Below are 12,554 nucleotides of genomic sequence, written 5' to 3'. Positions count from 1 at the left end.
TCAAGAGCGGTTCAAGGTCTGCTAGGATTGTATACGAGAACTGATGATAAGGTTCACGCGTGCAGCAGCAATTAGGACTTGAGATTACGATTAGGTTCGGATAAATTATGCGTTTCTGTTATTCGCGTTCTTGCGAGTTAGCGCCAATAATTACTCCAACAATATTGGCACAGGGCATTGTGAGGCACAGACGGCTTGTTTGCCCGTCTCCTATGGCGTAACGTTTACCAGCATGACTGTATGAGACACAGATGCACTTCTCCAAACCCACGTCCAGACCGAAATGATAAGAGGGACACACCGTCACGTACGCAGGGCATGTGCACGTTTTCCGCCAGTGGTACCGGCCACTGTTAATTTTCCCGCTTAGGTAACACTGGGTGAGAAGGCAGTGAGAGGTTTCTACGGCAGGGGGGAAGGGGAAGATTGGCACAGTGCATTGGAGAGTAAGTTATGCCAAAGGCAAGAAGCCGAGGGTCAGGGGTGAGTTACCCAAAGGGCGGATAAGTCGAGCCGTAGTGTCCCGGATAAGTCCTCATACTTATTTCGTAAAGGTACTCTAAGCGGTACTGGACAGCCTCAGGGGAGGGAAGAATGTACTCCAGGACACGTAAGGCCTTGAAGAGTAAATCCCATGGTTTAAGGATAGTTCCAGGATATGAACTGTGGTCCCTGGGTCGTGAACGGGAATGTTACACGCGGACCGGAAGAGGGCATAGGTAATCTCTCCCGGATAGAGAGATAAGTCGGATATAAATCGTGTATGTGTGTACCATAAGTCTATCGGACGAGTAGTGAATCCCATAAATTAGTAGGGTGGATATTTGTGCAATTATTCTGGACGGCCCTGCGATAAGTATCTTTGTCGCCGGTTAGCGGAGCATGCATATGGATTTCGGAAAGAGACATTTATCTCGCCGGGGAGACCATGGTTTGTAAGACGCCTAACACTATCGGAGGGAATTTCGGGGGCTACCAATTAAATTTGGGTGAACACATGAAATGTGAACGTATTGCGAGCAAGGATGTGAGAATGATGACGCATGAATCTTAGAGTAAGGCCGATAGGAATTTGGTAGGATTCGGTTACGGCAGTCGAACAAATGATTCTCGAGGGCAACTGGTAACTAGCAACGCTAATACGAATTAAGTGGGCAATTTTCTTAATGGGGAGGCCAGTGATATAGGAATGGGTGACTGGACGAATGATCACATTCAATTTATCAATGTAATTACCACCCATATGTTTGGCAGTGGTCATCGGGACTTCGAATGCCCTGTCCTACACCTGCCCAACTGTGCCGCAAACCCAGCTGATCGGATCCCTCTATCCCTAATCCGAGCAGTGAAGAAGCATCTCGTGCATCATGGTCTATACAATGAACAGAATCATCAAGCCTCTAAATTAAAAAGCATCTTCCATCAGATGTATTTGTACGCAAGGTGGATCTATATCTACATCTCTCCCAGGTGGACGCTATCTCAAGATCTCTATCAGGATCTCAGATCTCTATCTGGATCCCAACATCTATCTCAGGATCTCATCACTATCTGGATCTCTCTCTAGATTTATCTCGGGATCTCTTCAACGACTCTCAGGTTCCCCTGTATCACCAGCTCTACTACCGACAGCATTACAGCAGCGAATTATTCTCTCTGCTACAACAGCCGAACAACAGTGGACCGCAGTATTTGATGAACCGCAAAGGAGCTGCAGCTTTTTTCTTCCTTCTTCTTCTTTTCTAAATCCCCTCGCTACAAATGGCGCCCATAACGTGGGGCTTTGATAATTCTCAAATTGTGAAGCTGGTAGACTGGCACAAGCCGCCGAACCCGAAGTTGATGAATTGAAAGGCAACCGTATGGAGGAGAGGAAGAAGTTGAAGAATAGAGCAGGTGTTGGAAATACTGGCAGCAGTGGAAATGAGCGTGCTGCAAGGGTCGACGTGAAAAAAGACTAGGATGAGCTAAAGAAAGCTGTGTGAAGATGATGAAGCTAATGATGGTGGCTGATGACAGGGAAGTTGAAGAATTGAGCAGGTGTTCGAAATACTGGCAGCAGTGGAAATGAGCGTGCTGCAGGGGTCGACGTGAAGGAAGAGGATGAGCTAAAGAAAGCTGTGTGAAGATGATGAAGCTTATGATGGCGGCTGATGAGAGGAAGTGGTTTAACGAATACTGAAACGGACATAGAAGAAGTTGTTGAAGATAAGATAAGGAAATGAAGCTGTCTCATGAAACAAAGGATCAGACTAATACAGAAGTCAGGCCGAAAAGGAAACTTGACAATTGTTTGCATCAGCATATCAATTCTTCTACGTTCTGCTGTACAACAAGTACAAGTCAAGATCAGCTGTTGTATGGCAAAGGAGAGCTCGAACTTTCTTTGATGGTAAGAGGACAGCAATATCAAAAACAGAAGAGGAAGAAGAACAGGCGGAATGCTCGTGCTGTACTGAATCAAAATCAAACACGGTCGTCTTCACAACACAGCCAAGGCGATGATCAAGTTGGTGAACGAGGATAGGGTGCCAGGATGCTGCAAGACCAACTGCCAAACGATCCATTCAGATGTGCTGCCTCGGGGGGTCACCCACTTGAGCTGCCGCGGAAGTCGCATACCTGAGCTGCCACGGGGGTCACCTGGGCTGCCATGGAGGTCGCTCACCTGAGCTGCCACATAGCCTGCCACCCGGGGCGGCCACAGAGGTCGCGGCAGGGCCTGCCATGGAGGTCACCTACCTGGGCTGCCATGGAGGTCGCCCACCTGAGCTACCACGGAGCCTGTCACCGGGTCTGCCACGAAGGTCACCTACCTGGGCTGCCATGGAGGTCGCTCACCTGAGCTGCCACGGAGTCTGCCACCCGGGCGGCCACGGAGGTCGCGGCAGGGCCGGCCATGGAGGTCGCCTACCCGGACTGCCAAGGACGTCATCCATCTGGGCTGTCACGTAGGCTGCCCACACGGGCCGCCGTGCAAGCTGCCCACCCGGGCTGCCACGGACCCCCCGTCCGGGCTGCTGTGGAATCTTCCCACCCTGGCTGCCGTGGAGGCCGCCCCACCCAGGCTGCCACCCGGGCTGCCGTGAAGGCTGCCCACCCGGGCTGCCGTGAAGGCTGCCCACCCGGGCTGCCATGGAGGCCGCAACCCGAACTGCTGTTGAGGCCGCCCACCTGGGCTGCCATGGCAGCCTTCACCCTCCTGAGAAGCCACTTACCGAACGGCCACCGACGACATCGGGCTAACCAAAGTGGTTGGTGCCCGTGACCCGGATCTGGTGAACGACAAACTGAGGTGGGGACGAGGAACAACAGGTGCGTGTGTGTACTGTACTAGGTATACGATGTCATGTTGTAGGCGTTGCTGAAGATCAGATGATTGTGTAGATTTAGATGAGTAAGGGGTATGACTTTTTTCGTATGAGTTGCGAGGACGCAACTAGGGTTGTTTGGACTGAAGATGTAGCACGCTACATCTTGAACATTTAACGTAGTATCTTTTCGGCACGGCTCGGTCCGGCAGTCCCTCTCCCTCGCAGTCCGGCCACACGCCTAGCCTCGCTTTCCCACACCCAATCCCCCCCCCCCCAGTTCCCCTAATCTGTCACTGTCCGCACAGAATGGGCAGTAGGGTGTGTCACTAATCGCAATGCAAGGTGCTCCATCGATTTTATTGTGCTCCACTCATGTGGAAAGGGCGTGGCATTGTTAATTTCCCGCAAATTTTAACCCCCAGGCGGCGCCGAGCGAGAAAAGTTTGCCCTATCTCACAACATAGGCGACCCTAGCGCCCCTGGCGGCTGTTTGCTAAACTAACAGGCCGTTGACTGTATGGGCTTATCCCTGCTTTCTGTAAGCGCGTCTAGGGACAAATAATAGTATGGGCAGATTGCAGAGAGTGCAAGCTAATGACGAATACCTATAATGAATACAATATATTGTCACAGGGGCCCAGGAACATTCTTCAAGTTGGGGTGCAAGCCCAAAATACCTGACATGACGCATATGAAATAGTAGCGTAGTCAGGGGGTCCCAGGAGGCACGTGCCATCTAGTCCCCCCCCCCTATCGCATTCAGAGGACCCCTCGGGTCGGAGGGGCTCTGTGGCACCAGTTTACCGCTCAGGGTCTATGCTGGCCATATTTCGATTCAGAAAGAATAGGGCTCGTAACAGCACCTCGTGAGTCCAAAGAAGCCTCACTAAATTGTCCATGAGGGTTACACGCCGGCTTCTGAAGGCTACTGGCGGCCTCTGAGGGCCCTTTACCGGCCTCTTATGGCCGCTAGCGTGCCTCTGAGAGTCCTTGCCGGCCCAAGAGGGGCCATATCTAGGGCCTTACGCCAACCTGTAATCAGTAATGGCCTCACACCAATGTCTCAGACGGCCCCATTACGACGACTGTGAGACTGAGGGCCCTCACTGGTGCTTCTGAGAGCCCACCCGGCCATAAAGACCCCTGCGGTACCAACTGACCTCTGAGGGTCCACGCTGACTATATTTCAGCTGAGAAAGACCTCACAGGTCTCGTAAGAGCACCTCATGAGCCCCTAAGTAGCCACACTAAGATCTCCGTCAGGGTCTACGCCGGCTTCTGAGGATCCCATAACGGAGACCGTGAGGGCCCTCAGCAGGGCCTCTGAGGGTTCACAACCAGCACCTCTGAGAGACCCACACCAGTGGTTCTAAGGGCCCATAAGGACACCACTGAGGGTCCCCCAAGCCAGTGCCACACCATTTATGCAACCCTATATTGGTGGCTCTGAGGTACCCACACCTGCGCCTGTGAGGGTTCGGCAAAAGCATATCTGCCGGCCACCTACCTGCAACTCTGAGGGCCCTACATCAGAGACTGAGGGCCGCACTAGCGTCTCAGAGTACCTTGTCGGTATCTAAGGACCCCACGGGGCTTCTGAAGATGCCGCCGGCCTCTATGGGCCCCTTGCCGGTCTGAGGTCCCCCTCCCCGGTCGTTGAGGGCCCCCTGCCGACTTTTAAAGGGTTCGCACCAGCAGCTCTAAGGGCCACACACCCACATGTAACGGACCCACACCAGTGTCTCTGAGGGTCCACAACGGCGTCTGTATTCTGTGAGGACCCTCACCGGTGCTTATGAGGGATTCACACTAGCACCTCTGAGGGGCCACACGGGCGTATGTGAGGACCCCACACCAGTGCCTCTAAAGGCCCCTAATTGGAGGCTCTGAAGGCCCTGCATCGGTGATACTGAGGGTCCTACCAAAGGCACAACACAAGCCATTAGTCTCCTTCTGAGTCCCACACGCCGCCCTCCCACCATAGGCGGCGGAACGGGGAGGGCACCGGGGCACCGTGCCCCCTCTGATTTGGGCATTTTAACATTAGCCCTATGGGCGTTGCATGGAAAGAATGGGACCAAAAGTCGGCAGTGCCCCCCCCCCCCTCCACTTAATTGAAGGTGTTCCGCCGCTACTGCCTCCCACCGGAGCGAGTAAACCTGTATCAATCAACGATTTTACCACCGTTGTACGTCATAATGTTCTCATCACGCCAAATCAAATACCATCCGGAACCAAAATGGTCCAGTATAAAATCTGACCTACCAAAGTTATGATCAAGTTCAGATAAAATCAAAGTGGGATGATAATAGCAGGTGTTCTTAAATCGATGCCGAGTCAGCAGAAACCATTCACTTCACATGCAAGAGAAATACCTTGTGCTGATGTTTATATAAAAACAGACATGTAGGTCCATAAAAGTGAGCAGAGATCCTTCATCGTTGCATCAATGTTGAGGGGGCGGCGCCCACTCGGCTCTCAAGTTGGAGGGGGGGGGGGCAAGCGCCCCCACTGCCCCCCCCCCCTGTTCCCCGGGGTCTATGCAGTGAACGACGCTACAAAAAAAAAAAAAAACATGTGACACCTAATAGCAGGCACTATAAACATGCGCTCGTACGTATCCCGTCAGACCAGGACGGGGATCGGGGGTAGTAGGTACTATGCAATATATGATTATGTACATTAACACAGAACTATTTCCTGCTTTAAGATGCATAACATCACATTTTCACCAACATTCTGAGTGCCAGACAAGCCAACAGCAAGGCGTCATTTCGGTAAAATGCATTTTATGATGATCGTAAGCTCACAAAGCATAGCGGGCGTGTTAGTTCAAAACATTGCCGCTAGGGGCGCTGAGGTCGCTAATGCTGAGAGATAGGCCAAAGTGTCGGCGGTCGGCGCCGCATGGGTGTTAATATTTGGGGGAAATAAAAAACGTCACACGGTTTCTACGTGTCTGGGGCACGATAAAATCAGTGGAGCACCATGTTTTGCGAAAAAAGTGCCCAAAATGACACACCCTAATGGGCAGCCGTTAAACTCCCATTAAGACGCGCGCTTTTGGAGACAGCTACCGCAGGATGAACGATTCGAACCCCAACAAGTAACAGCTGGATCAGTAACATTGTCAACAGCTCATGGACCCACGCCGAGGACAGATAACGGCTGGGAGCGCTGGATCAGTAAGATATGTCAACAGATCATGGAGCAGTGTCAAGGATGGATGCCGGCTGGAGCACACAGCCTCCTTTGTCGGGTACAGCAGCCCAGGGTGAGTGACCCTGGCAAAACAACCGGGTGACCGACCTCACAATGGCCTCATGAGGTAGTTCCAGAGATCTCCGCAGAGGAAGAAGGCGCTGACTTACGGCCACACCCGGGCCAGTGGGCGGAGCAAGAGTGACGTCACAAGGGGCGTTGCCGGCAGACGAAACGGAAGGAAACAAAAGTTTGAATAAAATGAAATTGAAGAATCAAAATTAAAACTCGAAAATCACAAACCTTTCGGGGATTGTTTTATGCCAGCGATTACTAAAATGATAAAGCACTCAACACGAAGACGATTCGACGGCCAAAAATTGCAGGCACAGAGGAGCAAGGTGACTAAACAGGACAGAGGGCGCCATCTTACGGCCCACCCACCAGAAGAAGGCAGAGGAAGATGACGTCGCAAGGGCGTGGCAGTCACCCCTCCCCCCCAACTATAAAAGGGTGCGCCACCCAACCAGAGAGAGAATCACAGTCGAGCAGCCGAGAGTGACAGTCCACAGCTGGAGCCGGAGACGCCATCTGGCAGCCGCCGTCAGTCCGGGGTCACCCGCGAGAAGCCTCTTCAGTTCGAGTGATCAGAACCGAGGACAGCAGCCGACGCTTGTGACCACACTGAGAAGCGGAAGCGCAGAGATACTCCAGAATGTGAGTGTTGTTGAAAAGTCTGCTCAATCCCAATCCTTGACCCCCCCCCCCCCTCTGCCCGGTTGCCGTGCCGTGACGACTGCCAAACATTTTCGGTTGCCATAAAATGCACTCTCAATTGGAATTGGAAAACTTAAATTACTTTGAACTTATTGGTCCAGACACCCTAGTAGCATTTTAGGATCTGACTTTCGAGGTCATGTCAGAGTCGCCAGCAAACCGTTCTTGTCAGTTGGAGTTCACGATTAGGCCAAGAGCGAGATCCGAAAATTTACATAAGCAGCTCAGTGTCACGAACGCTGAAATTGATGACAGGATGCGTGACAACGTTGAAATGTCTTTGTCTTCGGTCAAGATGGTTCGTTCGATTTATTATGGGCGATGGCCAGGTGCGTTTTGAGGTTGGAACGTTTGTGAAATTAAGGGTTTAGATTCGTGCTGTACTCACTAAAAGTTGCATTGCGAAATCATTGGTAATATTGCTGTAGGAATTAATTGCGAAGTCGAAATCAATTATTGAACAGGTAAATACGGTTGAAAGGGAATGTAATGTTTTAAGGTGGCGACTGATTCATGCAATCGATCTATGAATATGGCTATGAGTTATGATTTTCGACAGATACGAATGCTTGAGCTTACTGCAGAATTTCTTCTGTTACTTAGGTGCAGAGTTGAGAGTAGTGGTTTGAGGTCGACGTTTTGACACTTTGCGACTTTAGATGGTTCTTGTACTTTACGTCATCGAAATTGCGAAATGTCGAGTGATAGGTAGATGTAGAATTGTTTGTGGTTAGAACTAATATGCGACTAACATAGGTACCGATCGTTGTGCTTTTGTAGAATAAATACTAGAAAGGACCATCTTTGTTGGGGAACGATTAAATGGGACAGGAATTAAATTAAAAAAAAACTTACGTGAAATGGAGCTGATGAGATGTCGAACGGGGAGATATTGCAGCGATATTTTACCAGATTCACACTCACTGACACATCCGGTAAAGCTACCCGGCCAGAAGAGGCAACACGCACGAGCACTGTACCGCGAGTGGTGACGCGCCCATAGCGGCGTGACTGACTGACGGTGTCGACGCGGCGCCGGCCGGTGGCCGTGGTAATCGTCGTTCCCGACGCGGGCGTTGAGCCGCCAGAGGGCGCGAGAAGCGGCCACAACAGGGGCAGTGGGTTAGCCGTAATTGGGGCGCGGGCGGTAGGTGAAGGTCACGTATAGGAGCCTGGTTAGTTGTGGAAAGTTGCAACGGGATAAGAACGTAGACAGTTAAATATGACATGCTATATGATATCTAGGACTGCACTTCGTTTGATGCGCATTGTTTACTGCTAATAGGATGATTTAAATTAGATTCCCTATGAAAGGCTAGGGACCCTATGACAATATTCTGGCACTCTATATAGATAATTTGTTTAGGTAACTAGTAGCCCATCAGAAGCTATCGAACGACTTTCAAGGAGGCATTTCCGTTTGAGCATTCAGTAATTCACTATGATACGGTGGATCACAACCAGACGGCAGATCGATGCGTGTTAATTGGTTCTAGATCATATGTCTGATTAAATCAAGAGCGGTTCAAGGTCTGCTAGGATTGTATACGAGAACTGATGATAAGGTTCACGCGTGCAGCAGCAATTAGGACTTGAGATTACGATTAGGTTCGGATAAATTATGCGTTTCTGTTATTCGCGTTCTTGCGAGTTAGCGCCAATAATTACTCCAACAATATTGGCACAGGGCATTGTGAGGCACAGACGGCTTGTTTGCCCGTCTCCTATGGCGTAACGTTTACCAGCATGACTGTATGAGACACAGATGCACTTCTCCAAACCCACGTCCAGACCGAAATGATAAGAGGGACACACCGTCACGTACGCAGGGCATGTGCACGTTTTCCGCCAGTGGTACCGGCCACTGTTAATTTTCCCGCTTAGGTAACACTGGGTGAGAAGGCAGTGAGAGGTTTCTACGGCAGGGGGGAAGGGGAAGATTGGCACAGTGCATTGGAGAGTAAGTTATGCCAAAGGCAAGAAGCCGAGGGTCAGGGGTGAGTTACCCAAAGGGCGGATAAGTCGAGCCGTAGTGTCCCGGATAAGTCCTCATACTTATTTCGTAAAGGTACTCTAAGCGGTACTGGACAGCCTCAGGGGAGGGAAGAATGTACTCCAGGACACGTAAGGCCTTGAAGAGTAAATCCCATGGTTTAAGGATAGTTCCAGGATATGAACTGTGGTCCCTGGGTCGTGAACGGGAATGTTACACGCGGACCGGAAGAGGGCATAGGTAATCTCTCCCGGATAGAGAGATAAGTCGGATATAAATCGTGTATGTGTGTACCATAAGTCTATCGGACGAGTAGTGAATCCCATAAATTAGTAGGGTGGATATTTGTGCAATTATTCTGGACGGCCCTGCGATAAGTATCTTTGTCGCCGGTTAGCGGAGCATGCATATGGATTTCGGAAAGAGACATTTATCTCGCCGGGGAGACCATGGTTTGTAAGACGCCTAACACTATCGGAGGGAATTTCGGGGGCTACCAATTAAATTTGGGTGAACACATGAAATGTGAACGTATTGCGAGCAAGGATGTGAGAATGATGACGCATGAATCTTAGAGTAAGGCCGATAGGAATTTGGTAGGATTCGGTTACGGCAGTCGAACAAATGATTCTCGAGGGCAACTGGTAACTAGCAACGCTAATACGAATTAAGTGGGCAATTTTCTTAATGGGGAGGCCAGTGATATAGGAATGGGTGACTGGACGAATGATCACATTCAATTTATCAATGTAATTACCACCCATATGTTTGGCAGTGGTCATCGGGACTTCGAATGCCCTGTCCTACACCTGCCCAACTGTGCCGCAAACCCAGCTGATCGGATCCCTCTATCCCTAATCCGAGCAGTGAAGAAGCATCTCGTGCATCATGGTCTATACAATGAACAGAATCATCAAGCCTCTAAATTAAAAAGCATCTTCCATCAGATGTATTTGTACGCAAGGTGGATCTATATCTACATCTCTCCCAGGTGGACGCTATCTCAAGATCTCTATCAGGATCTCAGATCTCTATCTGGATCCCAACATCTATCTCAGGATCTCATCAATATCCGGATATCTCCCTAGATCTCTATCTCGGGATCTCTTCAACGATTCTCAAGCTCCTCTGTATCACCAGCTCTTCTATCGAGTTCATTACAGCAGCAAATCGTTCTCTCTGTTATTCTACAACTAGCTGGACGACAGGGGATCGCTGTGTGAAGATGAAGTACTCTATCCTTTCTTTTTTCTTCTTAATCCCCTCGCTACACGGGGATTCTGGCGGGTGTATCTATCCGATAGGCGGGATACTGGTGGGTGTATCTATCCGATAGGCGGAATAGTGGCGGGTGTATCTACCCGATAGGTGGGGTGCCGGCTGGTGCATCTATCCTTATCTATCCTATAGGTGTGGTGCCGGCGGGTGTATCCGATGGGCGGGGTGCTGGTGAGTGTATCCGATAGGCGGGGTGCCGCTGCGTGACCAAAGCTGACGTGCCTCGTGCTGGCGACTTATTACATTGCGGTCGGTGGAGGGTAGATCGACTGCAAACACGGCCAGCCTTTATTGACTCGGTGACTGCGAATACAGCCGGTCTGTATTTACTCACTGACGCCAGGTTGGGTTGGCTGCTCGATCTCAGTCGCTGGCCGCGGGCTGGCTCTCGTTATGACCTCTCGGAAGTGTCATTGCCTGCCTCACGGGCTCTGATCACACCGTTCGGGCGCAGAGTCTAGACAACGACGGCAGCACGGCCCGAGGTGACGATCCGACTGGATCCAGGTGGCTGGCGAGGTGTGATTGGCAGCAGCCCTCTGCATCTTGTCAATAAGCCAGTGGCAGATGCCCCCTGTGATAACGCCACCATCTGACGGCCGGCAGACGCCCCAGCTGGTAACTCACTGACAGCTGCCTCAGGCGATAACCCAGAGGCAGCCGCCTTAGGCGATAACCTATCGACGGACGTCACGGGGCCGTGGCCGACCGACAGTCGGTCCAGCTTTTCCAAAGGTTAATTAATCAGAGCCAGGCGTGACGCCTAACCTTCGAGAGTCGAAGACGGTGGTAGACGAATGAGGGGCGACAGGACGGAGTTGATCGGCCTGCTCTCAGCGGTCGGCTACCCTTCCGAGCGCTGGTTCACAAGAAGCTGCTCGAACGGAATGTTTTTGAACGATGTGTGCAGGTTTAGGTCGCTCTTGGGATTTTCCCGAATTGTTTGTTTGCCCAACGTTATTTCCGTTTTTGTTTTCTTATCAGAACTAGGTTTTCACTTCCGTCCCTTTATTGCTTTCCTACGCGTTATGTTTTTCTATTAATTTACTTTTTGCAGTAATTAGCTGCCATTTCGATCATGAGATTCTCTTCGATTCAGCTAATAGAAATGTCATTAATATCGATTCCAACGTCCTACACACACATATGTATTTTTACGGGGCCGGGTGGCTGGTTCTCTTGACTCAGGATGAACTTCAAGGGATTTCATCCTACAGTCTACTTTAAAACAATCATCCGTCTGTGAAATGCAATCTACGCATTTTCCAGGAGAGTGAGCAAATGCACCCAGGGTTTCTGTGCGTATTTGTTTAGCTCATCAGCGCTTCACTCAGCCCCGCCCGGAATCCATCGCCCCCGCTGTCATCCCTCATGGAGTGCCTCGCCACAGGTCGCTCCACCCCCACCCTTTCCCTACTCCCTCGCATAGGTCGCAGGCCACCCTCGGCTGCAGCGGTGCCATTTCCGGGGCACGGCAGCCTTCCATTAGCGGAAACAGTCCGTCACATTCCCTCATTCCACTAACGCCCCGCCGCCGCCGCCGCCGCCGCCGCCGCCGCCGGGCGGTGGGCGGTGGGTGGTAACCGTCCAACAGCTCCCTGAGGTCCCTGAATGCACGCGCTGCCGTGGCAAGAGGTCGTTGTGGGGTTGATGTGATGATTCGCCTCTGATAACCTGTGATGGCTGAACGTTGTTGGTGAAAGTCGCGCCGAGACGAGCGTGGTGCGTTGGTGTGACTTCTAGTGGGTCGAACTGAGCTGACCCAGCGCGCCCGGCCTCAGCTGGTCTGTTCGACAGTGCTCAGCTGATGTATAGTTGACTACAGAATGATGTTCCACTCCTCAGAAGCTATCAGTTGACCGGAGCGCTAAGTTGTGCCGTTTATCACGCAATTAGGCGTGTCGATTGTGGGCATTGGGACAAAGCTATAATTTGTGAACTCAGCCCGTGTGATGCGGCACAGCCTACCACTCCAGGCAAATAATTGCATG

General features: G+C 51.1%; 1 protein-coding gene across 5 annotated transcripts in view; it reads left to right on the top strand.

Annotated features, from left to right (window-relative positions):
- The window catches only part of LOC122371814 (furin-like protease 1, isoforms 1/1-X/2), an 88,222-nt gene that overhangs the window by 55,969 nt on the left and 19,699 nt on the right, over positions 1 to 12,554 (top strand). The window lies entirely within an intron of this gene.

The sequence above is a fragment of the Amphibalanus amphitrite genome, unplaced genomic scaffold (assembly GCF_019059575.1).
Source record: "Amphibalanus amphitrite isolate SeventyFive unplaced genomic scaffold, NRLGWU_Aamphi_draft 000036F_arrow, whole genome shotgun sequence".
Classification (NCBI taxonomy): domain Eukaryota; kingdom Metazoa; phylum Arthropoda; class Thecostraca; order Balanomorpha; family Balanidae; genus Amphibalanus; species Amphibalanus amphitrite.
This window is presented reverse-complemented; position numbering and strand designations above follow the sequence as displayed.